The sequence below is a fragment of the Carcharhinus amblyrhynchos genome, chromosome 32, assembly GCF_965287045.1.
Source record: "Carcharhinus amblyrhynchos chromosome 32, sCarAmb.v2.hapA, whole genome shotgun sequence".
Classification (NCBI taxonomy): Eukaryota; Metazoa; Chordata; class Chondrichthyes; order Carcharhiniformes; family Carcharhinidae; genus Carcharhinus; species Carcharhinus amblyrhynchos.
In genome coordinates, this window is record NC_137355.1 from 13,988,666 (window position 1) to 14,004,876 (window position 16,211).

General features: G+C 45.6%; 1 protein-coding gene across 2 annotated transcripts in view; it reads left to right on the top strand.

Annotated features, from left to right (window-relative positions):
• Nucleotides 1-16,211, top strand: part of LOC145360762 (protein mono-ADP-ribosyltransferase PARP6) — a 147,069-nt gene that overhangs the window by 21,419 nt on the left and 109,439 nt on the right. The gene's annotated exons all lie outside the window — the stretch shown is intronic.

The window sequence follows — 16,211 nt, forward strand, 5'->3', positions numbered from 1 at the left end:
TTGATTTTGATTTAATTTGAATCGATTTGATTTATTATCATCATGTGTACCGGGATGCAATAAAAAGTATTGATTCTTGTGCACTGTACAGACAAAGCATACTGTGCCTGCTTTTCCGAGGCAGCGGGAATTGTAGATGGAATCAATGGGTGGGAGACCGGTTTTGCGTGATGGACTGGATAACGTTCACAATCCTTTGTAGTTCCTTGCGGCCTTGGTCAGAGCAGGAGCCATATCAAGCATTGATACATTGAATCTGAGTCCCTGGCAGTGTGAGGCAGCAGTGCTACCCAATGTTTTTCACTCTATCCCAATACATGTGACAAGAATAACTCAAATCAAATCAAACCTTCTTCATTGGGAAAAGAATACAAAAGTCTGATTTGATTTATTATTGTCACATGTATTCGGATAATTGTTTCTTGCGTGCTATTATGACAAAGCATACCATTCATAGAATACATAGGAGTGAAGAAAAGGAGAGAGTGCAGAATGTAATGTTACAGTCATAGCCAGGATGTAGAGAAATATCAACTTAATATCTGATAGATCCATTCAGAAACCTGATGGCAGCAGGAAAGGAGCTGTTCTTGAGTCGCTTGGTACGTGATCTAAGCCAATGAACAAAGAACAACGCAGCACTGGAAACAGGCCCTTTGGCCCAACGAGCCCGCACCGCCATTTTAACAATGTGCTTTCCCTCCTCCACCCCTGACCCATGTCTATGCTTATGGCACCCACATTGGAAACCAGATTGAGGGGAGAATGATTTAGGGACAATTTGTTACACCAATCAACCTAACAGCACATCTTTGGGGTGTGGGAGGAAACCGGAGCGCCCGGAGGAAACCCACGCAACCACAGGGAGAATGCGCAAACTCCCACAGGCACTGGCCCAAATCCATGTATCTGCACAGCAAACAGTGATAGTCACTGAGCTGTCGTGGTGCCCATCTGCTGGTCCAGTTTAAGCGTACACAAACGACGCAAAGTACTAGGCTACTCTCGAAACTTAGAATGCTTAGAATGGACCGAGTAAACCCAAATCCATTCCTTCAAAACGGCAAGAAGATCTTTTTGGGTGGCCCAGATATCCTTTCTGGTTCAGAGCTATCGTTTTTATGGTCATATGCATGTTCAACTTACCAGCCGAAATGGCTTTGTCCGTGAGAGTTAGCATGACATGATGAGACCGAACACCATGGTAGGTGTTATTAAAGGCAGTTCAGAACACTGCTGTCATATTTCTACATTAATAATCTGCTGTTGGAGGCTGAGATGAGTACTACAGGAGACGATGGGGAGGCGATGGGCTAGTGGTATTACCGCTAGATTATTAATGCAGAAACTCAGCTCATGTTCTGGGGATCTGGGTTCGAAATCCACTGCGGCAGATGGTGGAATTTGAATTCAATTTTAAAAATCTGGTTTTAAGAATCTACTGATGACCATTGTCGCTTGTCGGAAAAACCCATCCGGTTCACTGATGCCCTTTAGGGTAGGAAATCTGCCATCCTTACCTAGTCTGGTCTACATGTGACTCCAGAGTCACGGCAATGTGGTTGACTCTTAACAGCCCTCGGGCCACTAGGGATGGGCAATAAATGCTGGCCAACCAGTGACGCCCATGTCCCACAGATGAATAAAAAAAGAAGACAGGAGCCTGTGCAAGCCTGCCAAGTGATATAACCTTTGGGATTGCACCCGAAGGAATTCAGATGGCCTTTGCACACTCCGACAGCTGACACACTTGATATTTCACCCTAACACACGGTGCTGTGAATTATAGTCCCTCAGCTGTTGCTGTATTCATCGAGACCTGGACCAACTGTTTTTATTCTGTCTATTATCATTCATTTAGCACAAGTGGGATACAGAAGTTCACTTGCTTCTGATTTCAAAGTTCAAATTCCTACTCCAGAAAATTGCGTACCAAGCCATTGCTGGACTGAGGTAATGCCTTGCAGTGGAAGGGCGGCATGGTGGCACAGTGGTTAGCACCGCTGCCTCACAGTGCCAGAGATCTGGGTTCGATTCCAACCTCGGGTCACTGTCTGTGTGGAGTTTGCACGTTCTCCCCGTTTCTGCGTAGGTTTCCTCCGGGTGGTCTGGTTTCCTCCCATAGTCCAAAGATGTGTGAGTTAGGTGGATTGGCCATGCTAAATTGCCCCTATGTATCAGGTGGATCAGCAAGGTGAATGCATGGGTTTATGGAGATAGGGCCTGGGTGGGATTGTTGTTAATGCAGACTCGATGGGCTGAATGGTCTCCTTCTGCACTGTAGGGATTCTATGATCTATGAAAGGTCATAAAATGAGCTGCTGTAAGCAGGTATACTGCACTATTCATACTGATGACCCTTGGTGTTATATTAACACAACCACGATTCTATCAATAATTGGTACATGCCCACTTCTTCTCCTCTTTGAGCTGAGGTACAGCAAGTCACTCATTGGATAGCGCAAATGCTAGACTGGTCAAATTATATTAGATGGGAAGAGATTAGGGTGGCAGGGTGGCACAGTCGTTAGCACTGCTGCTTCACAGTGCCAGGGACCCAGGTTCGATTTCTGCTCGGGTGGTTGTCTGTGTGGAGTTTGCACATTCTATCTGTGTCTGCATGGGTTTCCTCCATGTGCTCTGGTTTCCTCCCATACTCCAAAGATGTGTGGATTAGGTGGCTTGGCCCCTTCGTGTCCCAAAATTTGTAGGTTAGGGGGGTTTGTAGGCCATACTAGATTGTTTCTTAGTGTCAGGGGAACTAGCAGCATAGATATGTGGTGATATGGGGATAGGACCTGGATGGGATTGTTGTCGATGCATGCTCAATGAGCTGAATAGCCTTCTCCTGCACTCTATGTATTCTATGATTTGGAAAAAGACTTGTTTATTCCTGTCTACCAACCAGCTTTCTATCCACATCACTACCCCCAATCCCATGTGCTTTAATTTTACATGCTAATCCCTTATGTGGGATTTTGTTGCAAGTCTTCTGAAAGTCCAAATAAACCAGAGCCACTGGGTCCCCCTCATCAACTACATTAGCCTCATCCTTGAAGAGTTCCAGTCAACCAAATCAGAGAGCTCTTGTGGTGCAGTGGGCAGTATCCCTGCCTTTAAACCAGAAGATCTGGGTTTAAGTCCCACCCCTGGATTCTGTGATGTTATGTTCAGGTTAGGTGGATTGGCTTTGTTACATTGCGCCTTAGTGCCCAAATATGTACAGATTAGGGGATTGGTGGGGTAAATTCATGGGGTTATGGGGATGGGGCCTGGGTGTGGATGCTCTGTTGGAGAGTCGGTGCAGACCTGATGGCCTGAATGGCCTCTTTCTGCACTGTAGGGACTCTATGATTAAGAACCAGTAGTGGACAAGCTGTACGGAGCAGTGATTCCCAACCTTGTAAATGTCATGGCACATACTATACTCGAAAAATATTCTGAGGCACACTGCCTGTTTCTCCGTGTCTTATTCCCTCACTGGCAGCTTGATTTTTAACTCTTCCCTGCCCTCTCGCCTGTGTTTTTTTTAAGCTCCCCCTGTCTCCCCGGCTTCTCCCAGGTTTTTTGCACCCTTTTTGAGTCTTTGTTTATTGTGTGAGCGCTTAGGGACCTTTGGCTTTGTTAACCAAGTCCTGTTGGGCATTGCATATGGACCTGACCAATTTAAAAAATCTAAGTCATGCACGTGCGGCTCTTTCTAAAAAAAGTTCATGCACGGGAGGTCCATGATTCATCAGGTGTTGGAAAATCCAACCACAGAGCTGAAGACAAAGGTTAGCTTTAATGTAATTACATGAAACATACAGCTGGAGTACTGTGTGTAGTTCTGCTCGCTACATTATAGAAAGGTCGTGAACACACTGTAAGGTGTTCAGACGAGATTCACCGGGATGCTGCCTCGGATGGAATATTTAAGCTATAAAGAGAAGTTGGATAGGTTTGGGTTGTTTTCTCTGGAGCAATAAACACTGAGGGGGTGACCTGATTGAAGTGTTCAAGTTTATGAGGGGCCTGGACAGGGTGGATAGGGAACAGTTATTCCCTTAGTCGAAGGGTCAGTTACGAAGGGGACACAGGTTAAAAGTGAGGGGTGGGAGGTTTAAGGGGGATTTCAGGAAAAACTTTTTTACCCAGAGGGTGTTGATGGTCTGGAACGCGCTGCCTGGGAGGGTGGTGGAGGCAGGATGCCTCACATCCTTTAACAAGTACCTGGATGAGTACTTGTCACATCTTAACATCCAAGGTTATGGGCCAAGTGTTGGCAAGTGGGATTACGTGGGCAGGTCAGGGCCTTTCATGCATTGGTGCAGATTCAATGGGTCGAACGGCCTCTTCTGCACTGTTGTATTCTGTGACTCTGTGAAATTTGAATCATTTTGGATCTCTTTTTTGCGGCATGTCGGTGTGCCACGGTGCACCAGTTGGGAACCATTGGTATAGGATATACATGGCACATTGGGGAGAGCATCGATTGGCCAGAGGACTGGTTTGACTTTACCTTCACCCCTCTTCCGAAGGAAAGTGATCCTAAAACGGTGCACAATTGCTTTGATCTCCCATGCTAATAAAATCCCGTTCAGAATTCCGGGAATGATGGAGGCAAGACTGCTGGGAGCAAGCTGCAGTCCAACATGGGAGGGGCACCAAAGATTCAGTCACTCACCTTCCAATCACAATATGCAAAACTCAAGAATCTCAGCAATAAAGAAATGCGCACTCAGTTGATTTTCATAGGATCCCTACAGTGCAGAAAGAGGCTATTCAGCCCATCAAGTCTGCACCGACTTTCAGACAGAGCATCTTACCAGGCCCACCCCCATTTGCCTGCCTGCCTGCTTCATTCCCTTAACTCCATGCATTTATCCCACTAATTCCCCTAACCTATACATCTAAAGTTTATTTATTAGTGTCACAAGTAGCCTTACATTAACACAACAATGAAGTTCCTGCAAAAATCCCCTAGTCACCACACTCCACTGCCTGTTTGGGTACACTGAAGGAGAATTTTGGAATGGCTACTGCACTTAACCAGCATGTCTTTCTGACTGTGGGAGGAAAGCAGAGCACCCAGAGGAAACCCACGCAGACACGGAGAGAATGTGCAAACTATACACAGACACGGACTCAAGCCAGGAATTGAACCTGGCTGCTTGGCTCCGTGAAGTTACTGTGATGATCCCCAAGTTGCTACACTCCGGCACCTCCTGAAGGAGAATTTAGTATGGCCAATGCGCTTAACCAGCACGTGGGAGGAAAGCGGGAGCACCCAGAAGAAACCCACACAGACACGGGCCGAATGTGAAAACTCCACACAGTTACCCAAAGCTGGAATTGAACCTGAGTCCCTGGCTACTGTAAGATACCACTGTGCCACCCTTTTGAGGAGGCATTCAACCCAGTCTCACACAAGAAACTCTGGTTGACAACGTTGGAAGTGGGTCACCCACCAAATTTAATCAACTTATTGGCCAAACTTTATTGTAAGCAAGGAGCTAGGGTCAGAGTCTTCTTAGAATGGTTCAGAGTTAAAAAGCGTCTTAGCCGGGGTGCATCCTCTCATAGTAATACTGAACCTAGTATTAGGGGAATTAGTAGGTTAAATGTGGACTATGGGAATAGGGCCTGGGTGGGATTGTGGTTGGCATAGATTTGATGGGCCAAATGGCCTCCCTCTGTATCGTAGAGGTTCTATGTTTCTATGAATTTTGTTTGATAAAAGCTCCTTAGTGGGTTGTTTGAATCATACCTGAAGTGAAACATCTCATGCTTGACCATGCCAAATGCCAAATTCAAGGTGCAAAACTTATGACTTTATAAAATGTCTTGGAGTTTCTGACCTGGATTATAACACACTGCACCATCACACTCTTATTTCAAGCCAGCTGATGAGCCAGCTTTGCGACTACTTCTGCTCTCTTTCCAGCTGGAAAGTGCTGACTGAGCCCTTGCGTCAGGTCTGCTGTCACCCAAACTGCTTCATAGCCCATGTTCCAGGGTACTTGCCAACATTGCAGCTTCCCACAGCTGACAAGGCAGCTAACAGTCCAAGATCTTCACACAAATTAATCACACGATTCCATGTCATTTTGCAAGTGTTCCGGCCAGAATCCTGTTGAGAATGGTAAGGCGATAAAAGAAAGATAAGTACGTTTCCAATTCCAATTCTCTTCCCGCGCCTCGTGGTTGCACTCAGGCAGACTTTCATCTCTTTCCATAGCTAGTCATTCCCGGAACAGGTCATTAGTCTGTTGCCAGGGGGCTTGTAGCTTGAGGGGCGCCACTCCACACCAAGTGTGGCTGACCATGGACGGGATTTTCCGGCCATGCTTACCTCAAACCAGAAAATTCCGCTTGAGGCCAACGGAACTTTGCATGGTCCATGATGAGAAAATTCCACCCCAGGACTCTCTCCCACTCTTACCGCCAACCATTGGCACCTTTGGAAGGATTTTGCAGGGTAACACTCAATCTGTTTGGCCGCATCATGAAAGCACCTTCCTTGGCTGTCAAGTCCTGGGGTGGGACTTGAACCCAGAGCTTCTGGTTCAGAGGCAGTGACATTAATCCACAAGACCTTCCTACAAATAAATTTACTGACTTTAATGTGCATTTGCGTAACCTGCGCATTTGACAAAGTCCCCCATAAGAGATTATTGTGCAAAATTAAAGTGCATGGGATTGGGGGAAGTGTATTGAGATGGATAGAGAACTGGTTGGCAGAGAGGAATCAAGGAATAGGAATTAATGGGTGCTTTTCAAATGGGCAGGCAGTAACTATTGGGGTGCCACAGGGATCGGTGCTGGGACCCCAGCTATTCACAATAAAAAAATCAACGATTTTGATGAGGGAACAAAATGTAACATCTCAAAATTTGCAAATGATACCAAGTTGGGTGGGAGGGTGAATGGTGACGAGGATGCACAGATCCTTCAACATGATCTGGGCAGGCTGGGTGAGTGGGCAAATCAATGGCAGATGCAGCATAATTTGGATAAGTGCGAGATTATTCACTTTGGAAGCAAAAATAAGAAGACAGATTACTATTTGAATGGCTGTAAATTGGTATAGGGGAGTGTGCAGCGGGACCTGGGTGTCCTTGTGCACCAGTCACTGAAGGTAAGCGTGCAGGTGCAGCAGGTGGTAAAGAAGGCAAATGGTATGTTGGCCTTCATTGTGACAGATTTCAAATACAGGAGCAGGGATGTGTTGTTGCAATTATACAGGGCCTTGGTGAGGCCACATGTATAGAATTGCATGCAGTTTGGGTCTCCTTTTCTGAGGAAGGATGTTTTTGCTGTCACGGGAGTGCAGAGAAGGTTTACCAGGCTGATTCTGGGGAGCAGGACTGATGCATGTGGAGAAATTGTCTAGGTTAGGATTGTTTTCGCTGGAGTTCAGACAAATGAGGGGGGGCGGTTTCATAGAGACAGAAAAATCTAACAGGACTGTACAGGGTAGATGCAGGGGGAATGTTCCTGATGGTGGAGGAGTCCAGACCCAAGGGTCACAGTCTGAGGATTCAGGGTAGACCATTTAGGACGGAGGTGAGGAGATGTTTCTTCACCCAAAGAGTGGTGAGCCTGTGGAATTCATTACCACAGGGAGTAGTTGATACCAAAATATTGAATGTATTCAGGAGGCGCTGGACGAATGGGATCAAAGGTTATGGGGAGAAAACAGGATTAGGCTATTGGGTGGATGATCAGCCATGATCATAATGAATGACAGAGCAGGCTCGAAGGGCTGAATGGCCTCCTCCTGCTCCTATCTTCTAAAATAATCATTCCAGATGTTTAAGGATTGAATTTTGGGTATGGAGAAAAGAAGCCGGAACCATGCTTCGTTTTCAGGTAGGAAATTTGGGGGGTTGGTGGGAATGTATAAAATTAAGATTTTCATAGAATGCCTGCACTGCAGAAGGAGGCCATTTGGCCCATTAAGTCTGTACGTCACAGCGTGTCATGTGATTAACCACAAACTACTTAGCTATGAGGCCTCCCCAGCACTTGTACTGCAGCCACGTTCTTCTGTGAAGCTGGAAAGCCACTGATTGGCTCTCCAGCCTTGAGAGAGCCCACTCGTCACCCTTAATTGGACAAGAAGCATGTCTCCACGCCAACCAAAAGCTCACCCACATGAAAAAAGCGGCATAGTGGTACAGCAGTTAGCATTGCTGCCTCAGTGCCAGGGTTCAATTCTGGCTTTGGTTGACTCTATGTGTGGAGTTTGCACGTTCTCCCCATGTCTGTGTGGGTTTCCTCCGGATGCTCCGGTTTCCTCCCACAACCCAAAGATGTGCAGGTTAGGTGGATTGGCCATTCCAAATTGCCCCTTAGTGTCCAAAGATGTGTAAATTAGGTGGATTGGCCATGCTAAATTGCTCTTTGGTATTCAAAGATGGGCAGATTAGGTTGATTGGTCATGATAAATTGTCCCTTAGTGTCCAAAGATGCATAGGTTGGGTGGATTAGCCATGGTAAATTGTCCCCTAGTGTTCAAAGATGTGCAGGTTAGGTGAATTAACCATGCTAAATTGTCCCTTAGTTTCGAAGATGTCCAGTTAGGTGGATCGGCCATGATAAGTTGCCCCTTAGTATTCAAAGATGTGCAGGTTAGGAGGATTAACCATGCCAGATCACTCCAAAGTGTCCCAAGATGTGTGGGTTAGAAGAATTAACAATGGCAAATATGTGGGGTTGGTGTGGTAGGATCTGGGGAGAGAGTTTGGGTAAGCTGTTCTTTCAGAGAGTTGATGCAGATTCGATGGGCCAAATGGCCTTCTGCACTGTCGGGATTCTAAAGCAGTTCACCACTGCCTTTTCAAGGGCAATTAGGGATGGGAAATAAGTGTCGGTCCAGATGGTAATCCTCACATTCTGTCGCAGAATGAAAAAAAGGAAAGTTCATCTATCACAATGTTACAATAAACTGGATAGATAGGATATCACAATGAATAAGAATTATTAGAAGTTATTTCACTGAATTGTGCGAAGACCTCCCTCTTCTGGTGAAGGAACAAACGAGCATCCTGTGGCACAGCAATATGTTACAGTAAGTACAGAGCACTTTAAATCTTGTTTATTTAAGCCCTAAGGGAACTCCTGCTAAGGGTGTGATTTTAAGGGTCATCCGTCAAAAGACATATAGCATAGATGTCATGGTGAAGGATTGTTCACTGTAAGCTGTCAGCTGCGACTCAGCTGGGAGCACTCTCGCCTCTGAGTTGGATGATTGAGTCACAGTCTCACTCCACGATTTTGAATACCAAAATATCTAGGCTGGCACTTAAGTGTCCTCCTTTCAGGTCTTGTTAAACCGAAGGCCCAACTGTCCTTTCAGTTGGAAGTGCAAGGTCCCTTTGCCCTGTTTGATGAAGGGTGTTCTCCTCAGCCCTCACCCATTCTTACCAAAACAGATATATCTTACCATGATTGCTTTGCTGTTTGTGGGATCTTGCTGTGTTTCCTACATTACAGTGCAGGGAAAAATTAATAGTATTCAATTGGTTTGGGATGGTCTGAAGCAAGTATTTTTAATTCATTCATGGGATATGGGTGTTGCTGTCTGGCCAGCATTAATTGGCCATCCTTTGTTGTCATTGAGAAGGTGGTGAACTGAGTGGCTTGCCAGACCATTTCAGAGGTAGTTGAAAGTCAACCACATTACTGTGGCTCTGGAGTCATGTGTAGGCCAGACTGGGTAAGGAAGGCAGATTTCCTTCTCTAAATGACATTAGTGAACCAGATGGTTTTTTTTCTGACAATCAACAATGGCTTCCTGGTCATTAATAAATTCTTAATTCCTGACATTTTTGATTGAATTCAATTCTTAAAAATTGCCATGGCGGGATTTGAACTCAGGTTCCCACAACATTAGTTGAGTTTCTGGATTAATAGTCAAGGAATAATACTACTAGGCTGTTGTCTCCCCTTGATAGGTACTATATAAATTCCAATCCTTCTTCCTCATAGTGCCATAAACCCTACAGTGCAGAAACAGGCCATTCAACTCATCGAATCTGCACCGACTCTCCGAAAGAGCATCCCACCTTCCCCTCCACCCTAACCCAGTAACCCCACACATTTATCATGGCTAATCCACCTAACCTACACATCTTTTGACTCTAAGGGGCAATTTAGCACAGTCGTTCCATCTAACCTGCACATCTTTGGTCACTAAGAGGGCAATTTTGCATGGCCAATCCACCTCGCCTGCACATCTTTAGACTGTGGGAGGAAACCGGAACACCTGGGGGAACCCATGCAGTAAGAAGTCTCACAACACCAGGTTAAAGTCCAACAAGTTTATTTGATAGTAAGCCCACAAGCTTTCGGAAATGCTGTTCCTTTGTCAGGTGAATCACCTGATGGCCTGCTTCTGCACTGTAGGGATCTTATGATTCTATTCTCTGATCTCAACACTCCAAATTATAGAAGTCTTCAGTGCTATGAAGCCCAAGAGGTCACTGCTCCATTATTTCCTGCTGTTAATATAACAATTCTTTCACAGATCCCCTATACCCACAAGACATGCATTTTAAATGGCTTTATTTCCTTACCCAATGTGCAGCTTTATTTCTGTGTAGAGAGTGTAAGCAGGTTACTGAGGGCAAAGTGCCTCTTCCAATTTGACCAGATTGTCATAATCATATTGATGCTACATTTGGGTCTTTTCTGGTTACTCCCATTTTACTTGGGGGTCATTGTAATGCTGGTTCCTCACCCTTCCCACTTCCTCTTTTCAGTCCACCCGCTGTTCCTCCTCCTGTCCTACTGTGTTTAAGTTTCTTGCTGCAAGACCTCTATATTTGGTCTTAGGACTTCATCTTCTTCCTGGTCATTCCCATCTCCACCGCTCACTTCACCACATCTCCTCTCTTTCTTTCTCTTTCTCTCATTGCAATAGATGACCACACCACTTCAGTCACTTCTCGGCTATTTCCTTCAACACTCCCGCAATCTTAACAGGCCTCCCCCGATATGTCGGTCCCGGATTTCATCCTTTCTTGTCACTCCATACGTCCATCTCGACATCTGCGTCTCATGAACATCCAGTCATTGTTCCTCTCTTTTTGATGCTGTTAGGACCAGATCAGATTTCTGTCTGTCTCCAGATTTCTGTCTCCACACTGTCTGTGTGGAGTTTGCACATTCTCCTTGTGCCTGTGTGGGTTTCCACCGGATGCTCCAGTTTCCTCCCTCATTCCAAAAGACATGGGGGGTGGGAGGCGGGTGGGGTGTAGGTGGATTGACCATGCTGAATTGCCCCTTAGTGCAGAAGGGACGGTGATATAATTCCAAGTCAGGATGGCGTGGGGATCTTTAAGGTGGTTGTTCATGTTCCTATGTCTGCCACCTTTGTCCTTCTGGGACGAAGAAGTTGCAGGGTTCTGTTAAGATTGTGAGAGTGTTAAAGAAAGTAGACAAAAGTAACTCCATGTATTTACCCTGCTAGCCCCCTGACACAACACTGAGGGGCAATTTAGCATGGCCAATCCACCTAAACCACACGTTGTTGGAGTGTGGAAGGAAACCGGAGCACCCTGAGGAAACCCATGCAAACATGGGGGGAATGTACAAACTTCACACAGACAGTCAACCAGGGCTGGAATCGAACCCAGGTTCCTGGCACTATGAGGCAGCAGTGCTAACCATTGTGCCACTGTGCTGCCCTATAGTTTGTCTCAAATGTGTGCTGTGTTACTGAAAAGATTGGGAATCACTTATCTGGTCAATCAGGCTTTTCATAGAATCACTACAGTGCAGAAGGAGGCCATTCATGTCTGCATCGACTCTCCAACAGAGCATCTTACCCAAGCTGTCTGCCCAGACCCTATCCACACACATTTGCCATTGTTAATTCTTCCACTCTACATGCCTTGTGGACACTAATGTGCAGTTTGGCATGGCCAATCCACCTAACCCACACATCTGTGGGAGGAAACCGGGAGCACCCAGAGGAAACCCACGCAGGCACTGGAGAACATGCAAACTCCGCACAGACAGTGACCCAAGGCCGGGATTGAACCCGGATCCCTGACACTATGAGGCAGCAGTGCTAACCATTGTGCCACCGTGCCACCCATCTTTTAAACTTTACAAGAGGCGCCCATGTATCCAGGTTTTACATTTAAGTTGAGTGTAAATAATTGGTCAATTAGGAAAGTGGCATCTACATTCACTGAAAGCGTACATAGCCAGCCAGACTTTTTATTAATATGCACATGATTTTTAGAATGGAAACAATATATTATCACTTTAATTTAGAAACATGACACCGAAGTGTATTATTTTGGTGTTGTAAATACAAAGGTAACAGTATGTCATTGCAATGATAATACATTATTGCTACCACATTCTCAGTGAGTCATGCAATGATTCAGTATACTACCTTTTTACTTTATTTATTTGCTCATGGGATGTGCGTGTTGCTGGCAAGGCCAACTTGATAAATAGTGGTGGGCAATAAATGCTGGTCTTGTCAGCAATGCCCACGTCCCACAAGCAAATGATTAGAAAGGAAAACACAGTTTAAGTTTATTTATTTATTAGTGTCAAAAGTAGGCTTCTATTAACACTGCAATGAAGTTATTGTAAAAATTCCCTAGTCGCCACACTCCGGCACCTGTTCAGGGAGACTGAGGGGGAACTTAGCACGGCCAATGCACCTAACCTGCATGTCTTTCAGACTGTGGGAGGAAACCAGAGCACCTGGAGGAAACGCATGCAGACACGGGGAGAATGTGCAGACTCCGCAGACAGGGACCCAAGCCAGGAATCGAACCTGGGTCTCTGGCACTGTGAGGCAGCAGTGCTGTATGCCAGTGGGGTAGGAGGGGTGGGGGGGGGGGGGGGGGGAGGTGTGGGGAGGGGAGGCAGGATCAGGATCAGAATTTGATGATCAGCCGTGAATGGTGGAGCACGATGGAGGGGCCAAATGGCCTACTCCTACTTCTAACTTCTACGTTTCTATATTTTCTTTCTGAAAGGACATTAATGAACCGAGAGATTTTTACAACAATGAATTCGTGATGGCCATCGTTGAGACTAGCTTTATATTCCAGATTTTATTAATTGAATTTAAATTCCTCCCCACTTGCTGCGGCAGGACTTGAACCCACGGCCTCCAAAGTATTAGCCTGGGGCTTCTAGATTACTAGTCTAGTGGCATTACCACTCTTGTCCTGAAAATCCACTGACGTTGAACTACTTTCTCATATTTGATATTTCTATTAGCAGTAAGGTTGGCTCTCTGCTTCTAATTGTGCAATTAAGCACGACTAAAACTTTAGGAATTTGTCTTTAATTTTATTTTCCTTCCCTCTAATTTTCTGCCTTTGTCTCAAAGCCACTGAACCTTGCTGGCCATTCTCCAGCACTTGGACAGTGTTCAGATGCGGACAGTGAGAATTGGCAGGTGGATTAACTATTGGCTACAGCACAGCTGAGTGCTCACCTGACTTCCTCACACATGCACCTTCCAGCAGGATTCGCTGGTAAACAATTAGCAGTGCGAACTCCAGCTGATACTTCCTTTCCCTTGCTCAGAGATGCAGAGACCTAGTAGCATCTGCACTGAAATTCTGGCAATGATCAGCATGCTTGACATGTTGCGTGCGGACTCCCTTCCGACCAGTGAGCTTTCCATGTGGCTACATGTTGCTTCGATTTCCATCCTTTTTTTCATTCTGCAGTCAGATGTGGCTCAGTAAGACAGCATTCTTTTGCCTCTGGGTTATGGGTTCGAGTCCCACCACGGGAAATTTTCTACACAAATTAAGAGAGAGCATTTGGCACTTGTTTCTGGAGTTGGAGACCAAGAGTTTGAGGTTTAATGGAGGTGTAAAATGGATGATAGCGCATTGGCTGCTTATTGCCCACTCTGCTACTTTTCCCTTCCTGTGATTTCCCCCACGCTGACGCTATAGTCAAGAAAGCCCACCAGTGCCTCTTCTTTCTCAGGAGATTAAGGACATTCGACACATCCGCTATGACTCTCACCAATTTTTATAGATGCACCATAGAATGGTGGCACAGTGGTTAGCACTGCTGCCCCACAGCGCCAGCGACCCAGGTTCAATTCCCAGCCTTGGGTCACTTTCTGAGCAGAGTCTGCACTTCTCCCCATCTTTGCGTGGGTTTCCTCTGGATGCTTCAGTTTCCTCACACAGTCCAAAAGACGTACTGGTTAGGTGCATTTGCCATGCTAAGTTCTCCCTCAGTGTACCCAAACAGGTGCCGGAATGTGGCAACTAAAGGATTTTCACACTAACTTAATTGCAGAGTTACTGTAAGTCTACTTGTGACACTAATAAAAAAAACTTTAAAACTTGAATGCATCACAACTTGGTATAGCTCCTGCTCTGACCAAGACTGCAAGAAACTACAAAGGGTTGTGAACGTAGTCCAGTCCATCACACAAACCAGCCTCCCATTCATTAACTCTGTCTACACTCCCCGCTGCCTCTGAAAAGCAACCAGCATTATCACAATCCCCGGGCATACTCTCTTCCACTTTCTTCCATTGGGAAATAGATACAGAAGTCTGAGATCACTGCTGCCATCAGACTTCTGAATGGACCTACCACATATTAAGCTGATCTTTCTCTGCACTCTATCTGTAACAGCAACATCCTATTCATCACCCTCAACTTACCTTCTTCCTATGTACTCTATGAATGGGATGTTTTGTCTGTATAGTTTGCAAGAAAGAATACTTTTCACTGCATCCCAATATATATGACAAAGATAAATCAAATCAAAAATTCCAGTGTACTATTGGGGTGGCATAGTGGTTAACACTGCTGCTTTACAGTGCCAGAGACCTGGGTTTAATTCCTGGCTTGGGTCACTGTCCGTGCGGAGTCTGCATATTCTCCTCATGTCTGCGTGGGTTTCCTCCGGGTGCCCTGGTTTCCTCCCACAGTCCAAAGATGTGCAAGTTAGGTGCATTGGCCATGTTAAATTCTTGCTCAGTGAACTCGAACAGCGTCAGAGTGTGGTGACTAGGGGATTTTCACAGTAAATTTCACTGCTATATGAATGTAAACCTACTTGTGATTAATAAATAAGCTTACTTTTCTTTATTGTGGTAAATTTAAAGGCTACGTTGTAGCTACAACAGTGAACGGTTAATATAATGGCAGCGATCTTACTGGGCCATTCACACTACATTCCTGCTGCAGCGAGGTCAGAGAATTTGGTGCCAAAGTAAATCTCCGTTCACTGCAGAGGGACGGGAAAAATCTGCCTGTCTTAATATTGGTAACATTCCTGCCGTGGGATGGGTTTTCAACGGAACTAGTACACAGGTCAACATTTTTCTCCTCCCTGGCTCCAACTGAGACCCCGCCACATTCCGGGGATGTGCAGCTTGCTCCCGATTGGCTCGGCTTCCCTCTCCATAAAGTTCAACCCGATCACGTGTCCCTCAAAGGATTGAGCCCTTAAAGGGGCCACAGCACCACGCCTTTGCAGGAAGATTTGTGCTACAGCAGCCAAGTTGACCTCCAATCTCATCCCGCGCCAAGACAAGTAGCAGAAGTGGGAGAAAGCGGCTTGTGGGCACCCACACTCTTAGTGCCCATAGACAGATAGAGATAAGCACATGACAGCTCATTGCACAGTTTATCCTGGACTCGCTGTCAACGGGAAAAAGGTCAATTTAAAAATGTTGTAAAAATGGTGCAGAAGGAATTGAAAGATTAACTATGAGGGCAGACCTTGACATTCTTATCTCTTCATCGAATGAGCAAGACATTTGTTCACATTAGGTGTTGGAAGGTTCTGTTGTGTTTTGCATGTTAGATTGAAGTTGGACATGCCTCGAAGAAGTATTTCACTAAACTATGTGCTGAATTTGCCCTTTAGAGATAATGAAGGCATTCCTGCAAAATACATTAATTTTCAAAATTCGGAAGAGACTAAACCTTAGCAAGAGTTCACAACACTGGTTTTTGAAACTTACAGAATACTGAAAGGCCTGGATAGAGTGGATGTGAAGACGATGTTTTCGTTAGTGGGAAAGACTAGGATCCGAGGACACAGCCTCAGAGTGAAGGGACGATCCTTTAGAACAGAGATGAGGAGGAATTTCTTCAGCCAGAGGGTGGTGAATCTGTGGAATTCATTGCCACAGAAGGTGTGGAGGCCAGGTCATTGAGTGCATTTGAGACAGAGATAGATAGGTTCTTGATTGGCAAGGGGAT